Raw genomic sequence first — 7,847 nt, 5'->3', positions numbered from 1 at the left:
TTGCAAAATGTTTCCCAGTTTGTCTTTCTACTTTAAGTATTGTTTTTAATCTGTTAAAGTTACATATTTTGTTAAACCTATTGCTCCGGTACTTTGTAACTTTTCCTATTGATTTTAATTGAAGGGACATCTCCCCTACCTCAACATCAGTTAAATATTCATTTATATTTTTATTTTGTAAAAAATAAAATGAAAACAAATGTAATTCTGTATTTTCTTTAATAGATCAAAAGGTAGGTTATTGGATTTCTTTCTTTTTGTTTTAGTCATTGTGCACTTGGCTGTGTGTAGATCTATATTAGGACAGCAGATTAAATTATCTGAATCCAAATCCTCTGAAATTCACCCTCTATGCTATTCCAATTCTTAGAACTGATGAGAAATACATTGCGGCGGCCTCTGTCAGCCACTGTTAATTGTTTTCCATTTCCTCTCTTTTTCTTGCAAAAAAAATTATTATTATTATTTTTTACATACAGGCAATGTGCTGAGGCCTAAATTATAAATCAAAATTGGCTTAAGATAGTCATGACTGTACGGTTAACCATCCGACTTCGGCTCAGGTCAATGATCTCAGGGTCCGTGAGTTTGAGCCCTGCGTCGGGCTCTGTGCTGACAGCTCAGAGCCTGGAGCCTGCTTCAGATTCTGTGTCTCCCTCTCTCTCTGACCCTCCCCCGTTCATGCTATGTCTCTCTCTGTCTCAAAAATAAATAAACATTAAAAAAATTTTATAAAAAAAAAAGATAGTCATGACTGTATTAACTGATTTCCCAACTTCCCTGGTAGTAGGGTAGCTGTGTGACCCAGTTAGGGTTGCCAGATGGAGTATAAGACATCCAGTTAATTTGACTCTCAGATGAACAATGACTAATTTTTGTGTCCCAAATATTGCATTGGACATAGAGTAAAAATTAGTAATAGTTTACCTAAAATTCAAATGTAACTATATGCCTTATATTTGTGTTTGTAAAATCTGATGCTCACCTATACCCAGTTCTGGCCAATGAAACCTAATGACAAGTCTGTTGCAATGATTTCTGGGAACGTTTCTGCGTTTCAAATAAAGGGTCACATAGGATTGGTCTTTCCTTTTGATTGTTCTTGAATGTAGATGCAAAGTATGCAAGTGTAATGGCCATGTTGGGATGAGTGTTACCACAAAGCATTAGAAATGAAAGCCACAAAATGAGAGGACAGATTGAAAATCTACCTGAAGCCTGGTCTGTGGCATAAGAGGCACTGGAGTCTGACTCCTGAATTTTTTCCTTTACAAGAAGGAAAATAATAATAATTTTTAAAATATTATTTTAAAATATTTTAAAATATTATTAAAATTAAAAATAATTTTTTAAAAAAATAATAATAACTCCTATTAAAAAATTTTTATTTTTTTAAATAAAAAATATTTTAAAATATTATTAAAATTAAAAATAATTAAAAAAAATAATAATAACTCCTATTAAAAAAAAAAAACACTGTAAGTTGGGTTTTCTTACATTTTAAGCTGAATGAAGTCCTAATGGTTACATATTGCTTGAGGACCATTTCCTTCTATTTCTACAAGAATGCTTCACTTATAATGACAATAAATACATCCATTCATTCATTTAGCACTTACATTTTGAGCACTGACTTTATGTTTGGGAAGCACTGATTTACTAGATCACTCTCCCAACTATCTGCCAATGATTTTCCAGAATGTTGTAAAGCATAGAAATTTGCTGGTGTTACTAACATACTTCAAATTCTTTAAAAAAAAATGTTATTCACATGCCAGATGCAATATTTGGGTCAGGGATTAGAGAATAGGGAATTTATAGTGTATCCTCTTTTTTTCAGAAAGCTAGCATAGCTCTTGGAAAAGTAAAAAATATATGTCACTGGTAATTTTCTCAATCTAACACCTTTGGTCTTCTAAGCTGTGAAAATTATTTCTAGATTCTGGGGATAGGTCATCAGGCATGGGTTTGGTAGTGTGGCTTTGTGCCACTCCCTATTTTGAGCATTATCTGACAATTGGATTTTCTCAGAAGATACTAGATAGTGCTATTCTTGGAAAATGTGACACAGTTGTCTTGTAGTCATGACTTAGTTACTATAAATTTTACATCTGTGTTGTAGCAGAAGATAATTCCTTCTAAGAATTGGCACATTTCCCCAATGTTATAGGCTTTGCATCCTCTTGTTTCCCCAACATTGAGGCTTCAAGGAAGTGTAGGAAATCATGAACCAAGCACAGCCAATCAACTTCAATCCCAATGACATAATTTTCTAAAAATAAATCTAAGTTTTAGTTTGCCTAATACTTGTAAATACTATATTTAAAATAAATTTTATAGGGGTACCTGGTTGGCTCAGTCAGCTAAGTGTCTGACTTCCGCCCAGGTCATGATCTTATGGTTTGTGAGTTGGAGCCCCGTGTCGGATCCTCTGTCCCCCACCTCTCTCTCTCTGCCCCTCCCCTGCTTGTTCCCTCTCTCTCTCTGTCTCTCTCTCATTCTCTCAAAATAAATAAACTTAAAAACAAAACAAAAAAATAAAATAAAAAATAAAATAAAATTTATATTAAAACTATATTGGAATGCTAACTACTCTATAAACAGTCAATAAGCTCTTTAATGACTGATAAATATTAATGGCAGATTAATATATTGATGTTTGTATCATGTTAATTACCTGACCATTTGGTTTCAGAGGAAAACTAATAATTATATGTCATATATTTGGTGACTGCAAAGTTATATTAAGCTTTTCAGTGCTCTCTCATTGAAAAAATACATCTTTTTCAAGTGAGGTTACTTAAACTTTATTCAGTTAACCGTAGTATACACAGTTTAAAAGCATAAACTATATGTGGTGCTGAATAATAGCTCCCCAAAATGTCCATGTCCTAATTCCTAGAACCTGTGAATGCTACCTTATATGGCAACAGGAACTTGGTTAAGATGGATATTTTGAGTGGGTAGATTATCCTGGATTATCCACGTAGAACTGGTATCATCACAAGGACGTATAAGAGGGAGGCAATGGATCTAAGACACAGGAGGTGAAGTAAAAATGGAGCAGATATTTGTGGATCTGAAAGATGGAGGAAAGGACCATGAGCCAAATAATGCAAGGAATGCATCCCTCAAATCTAGAAAAGACAACCAAGATGTAACATGTCATTCTTGAATTTCTACCCCTAACAAGAAGAACAACTAACAACTAGTCAATAATAGGACATCTCTGAGAGGTCCTAGAGTTCTACAACACAGGGATCTGGCTGAAGCACCATCCTATAACACAGAGATCAAGGCAGACTGCATTAGAAGGGTAAGAGAAGTGGCTACATGTTGACCCTCCCCCAGGCCAGCACAGCACCATAAGGAGAGGTCTTCCCTAAGCATTTGGCTTCTCTACTGGGAAAAGAAAACCAGTTGGAACTGGGACAACCAGCACCCCATCCCCAGCAATGTGGGTCTGTCTCTTTGTGGGAAGCACCAGACTGATCTCATCCCACTGAGATTGCAGAGTAATCTGTGGAACCTAGCCCCTGGGAATCTTATCATGATGGAGGAGGGAGGTGGGGCTTACAACAACCAGCACTCCTATCTTGGCAGACTGATTTCATGCCTGCAGTACCAAATGGTAATCCCAACCATCAGCTTTGCTCATCTGTAGAACCAAGTCAGTGGTGCACTCTGACCAGGGAACTCGACAAGGTGAAGATCTGCTTGATTTGGATCCTCAAATGAAGAATTTAGCCAGTCCTAGAACCGGGTTGGCACACACCCTAGGAAGGAGCTGAGTCATAGCCCCACAGTTGTAGAGAGTGTCTCCCAGCCACATCTGACCAGTCTAGCCTGGTAACACTCAAGCCCAGAGAAGGGCTGGCAGAGCTGATAATTTGCAGAGCAACGCCAGTGGGCCTGTTCAAGCAAGGAACTTGGGGTGCAAGTCAGTTTGAGTTAAGACAACAAACGGCACTACCAGCCTTAGAGCTGCTTCTCACACTGTAGTGGGACAGAGAAACTAATCCATACTCCTTCCTACTACTGAATACAGCCTCCAGAGCACACAGCGAAACTGGGTGGATGGTTTTTCTACCTAGCAAAACCAGTGGCTTCACCTGATCAGGGAATTCAGCACACTCTTCTTGATGGATTCAGGTCCCCCAAACAATGAGTCCTACAGTCCCTGGGTCCCATCCTGCTGCCCTGACAGGGCAGGGAGGCTAATTCATAGTCCCATTCATAACTGAATATAGTACCTTCACTTTTTCCTTTGGTGACTGACACCTACAATCTAACCTCAGCGAAGCTATCTGAACCAAGAACAAAATTCTTGCCTAAGCAGGGTTATTCTTGTTGACTCTGAGGCCAGCTTCACTCTTGACCTTGTGTTTTAAATCTAAAAGATGACACATTCTCCTTTTAAGAGTTACCTCTTCTAAATTGAATTTCTGTCATTGGCATCCTAAGTGTCTGACAGATAAACCCACCTATAGGTGTCTTGCTACCCACCCATTTTTGCATTGTGTTTAAGCGTCCTCATACTTCATATTTTCAACACATTGTGAGAACTAAAGCATTTCTTTTCCTCAGCCTGAAATTCACTGTCTTTAAATAAGTCTTAACAATCTTGAAACATCTTAGGTACAATTTAATATTAAAATATCATGTCTAAAATAAGTGAAGTTTTCCTTATTCTTAGTTCGTAGTTGCAGTCTAACTTCTCTGTGTGCTTATAGCTGGTGATTTCCTTCAAACTTGAACTTGCAAAATGTGCACTTCAGTATGCATCTTAATGCCTCTTATTACCCAGAATACATATCCTTCTTCTGTTTAATCGATTCCTTTCCAAAAAAAATTTGTTTTTAGTTTTTTATTAAGGGATTCCTTTGTGGGGATGCCCCGTGGGAGTGAGTGAGAAAATCCTGGGGCCGACAGGTTTGAGTCCTCATCTCCAATCTGCCAGCGAAATCAGGGGAAGAGACGCCTGCAGACGCGGGAGGGGGAAAGCTCTACCGCCCAAGAAAAGAGCAAGTGGGCAGGCAGCGGCGGGGCAGAACCGAACTGTCTGCCGGGTCTATAGAGACCGGTCCTGGTCGGCGCCGCTCACCTCAAGGCCATGGTGCAGGCGGTACTCTGGGCGATACCCAGGTGAGGGCAGCCAGGGTATTCCACCCCCGAACTGGGTAGATGCCGGGTGGGGAAGAAAGGATGCTGCCGCCACTTCTCCCTGGTAGCACCTGAGCGGCTGCAGTTGCCGCAGCAGTAGCAGCAGAAAGCACAACGCGGGCGGAGGGGGCGGCTCGAACTGCTGGTAATGTCCCCCAACAGCTGTTTCTCTGTCGCATGCGAGTTGACAAAACAACCAAAGAACAGGGCTCCCTGTTACAATCCCCATCGAGCCCTTTTTCCTTGCCATCTGGAGCTCATTTATGCGGAAACATGCCTTGCACTTGTACCTGGAGGAACTGGGGACAGTGGATTCGACCTTTAGCGGTGGTCATCTACCTGGTGTCCATAGCGGTTGCGGTTCTTCTGTGCGTGTGGGAATTACAGAAGCTGGAGGTTGGAATACACACAAAGGCTTGGTTTATTGCTGGCATTTTTTTTTGCTGTTGACTATACCTATATCACTCTGGGTGATATTACAACATTTAGTGCATTAGACACAACCTGAATTACAGAAACCAATAAAAAGGATTCTTTGGATGGTACCCATATACACTTTACATATTTCAAAGCTATGAAATATCTTTGAAATATCTCAGCATTGCAATATGTAGATACCTGCAGAGAATGTTATGAAGCTTATGTCATTTACAACTTTATGGGATTCCTTACCAATTATCTAACTAACTGGTATCCAAATCGGGTATTAATTCTTGAAGCCAAAGATCAGCAGAAACATTTCCCTCCTTTATGTTGTGGTCCACCATGGACTATGGGAAAAGTATTGCTGTTTCGGTGCAAACTGGGTGTACTGCAGTATACAGTTATCAGACCATTCACCACCATTGTTGCTTTAATCTGTGAGCTGCTTGGTATATATGATGAAGGAAACTAGCTTTTCAAATGCTTGGACTTACTTGGTTATAATAAACAACATGTCACAATTCTTTGCCATGTATCTTCTGCTGCTATTTTATAAAGTACTGAAGGAAGAGTTGGGTCCAATTCAACCTGTTGGCAAATTTCTTTGTGTAAAGCTGGTGGCTTTTGTTTCCTTTTGGCAAGCAGTCGTTATCGCTTTGTTGGTTAAAGTTGGCGTTATTTCTGAAAAGCATACATGGGAATGGCAAACTGTAGAAGCTGTGGCTACAGGACTCCAGGACTTTATCATCTGTATTGAGATGTTCCTTGCTACTATTGCTCATCACTACACTTTCTCATATAAACCATAGGTCCAAGAAGCAGAAGAGGGTCATGCTTTGATTCCTTTCTTGCCATGTGGGATGGTTCAGATATTAGGTATGATATTTCTGAGCAAGTAAGGCATGTTGGATGGACAGTCATGGGACATTCTAGGAAGAAGTTCTTTCCTGAGGACCAAGATCAAAATGAACATACAAGCTTGTTACCATCATCATCACAAGATGCAATTTCTGTTGCCTCTTCTGTACCACCTTCACCCATGGGTCACTACCAAGGGTTTGGACTCCCCAGAGTACGCCTCCTATGGATAACATACCTGATGAAATGTATAATGACACTACAGGAGAGAAAAATGAACTTTCAGATAAATCTGTGGCCTCCTGAACAAGTGTGCAGAAGCAAACTGTGCTCCTTCTACCATGTTATTTCATCACCTCGTATCCCATTGCTCAGGATTTTGTGCTTGGGACAAGCCATAAATGATGGAAGGTTTCAACACAAAGAAGGTGAGAAAGCCAGGTACAGCTACTGGATTTAACTGAGTTTTGTATATCACAAATAATCAGTCTAAATATCCTAGACTTTGACTTGATTTCTTTTTTTTTTTTTTAATTTCTTTTTTATTTTTATTTTTGGGATAGAGAGAGACAGAGCATGAACGGGGGAGGGGCAGAGAGAGAGGGAGACACAGAATCTGAAACAGGCTCCAGGCTCTGAGCCATCAGCCCAGAGCCTGACGCGGGGCTCGAACTCACGGACCAAGAGATCGTGACCTGGCTGAAGTCGGACGCTTAACCGACTGCGCCACCCAGGCGCCCCTGACTTGATTTCTTAACATTAGACTATCACATATTCAAATGGTAGAAAATGACTTTACTAAATGTTCCTGGTGTTGCATTGCTTTATCAAGAGGATGGACATTAAAAAAAAGTCAATGCTTCCTACCACTGCTGCATGAATAGAATGCTCTGGAATTTAGCAGAAAGTATAATTTGGAAATATGAATTAGTAGAACTTAATCATAATCATGTGCCAATCATGTGCCAATTATTTCTCTATTTCTCAACTGGATGTCTTTCAATAAATACGAATTCATCATTAAAAAAATTTTTTTGTTAATACTAAGATGTGAATAAATGACTATTAGTTACAGGGTTATTAGTAACAGTGATAATCTTTAGATTAAAAATAATCCAAATAATAAGCATAGGTTGTTAAGTTCTAAAATTAGAAGCTCAGGTATTGACAAAACATGCAGTGATTTCATGGGTTTTTAGGTTATCATTCTTGGATTTCTTAAGTCAATTATCGTGTGAAATACACAATTGAATTACGTATTGTTAGGTGTTTTGTGACAGAAGGGTCTTTAGATAAACTCAGATATCTGAAGTACTTGTAGATGTTAAAAAAATCACAACTGAGTTAATATCCATGGTAATGATTTTATATTCTTGTGGTTATCTTTTTAAAATCCAATCATG

At 39.1% G+C, this 7,847-nt stretch overlaps 1 pseudogene; it reads left to right on the top strand.

The window, feature by feature from the left end:
- The first annotated feature begins 5,250 nt into the window (after positions 1-5,250).
- On the top strand, positions 5,251-6,853 carry LOC112862920 (transmembrane protein 184C pseudogene; annotated as a pseudogene).
- Positions 6,854-7,847: the final 994 nt, after the last annotated feature.

The sequence above is a fragment of the Puma concolor genome, chromosome B2 (assembly GCF_028749965.1).
Source record: "Puma concolor isolate L17-30 chromosome B2, mPumCon1.1.hap2, whole genome shotgun sequence".
NCBI classification, from domain to species: Eukaryota; Metazoa; Chordata; class Mammalia; order Carnivora; family Felidae; genus Puma; species Puma concolor.
The sequence above is the reverse complement of the archived record's forward strand: the minus strand, read 5'-3'. Positions and strand labels throughout refer to the sequence as shown.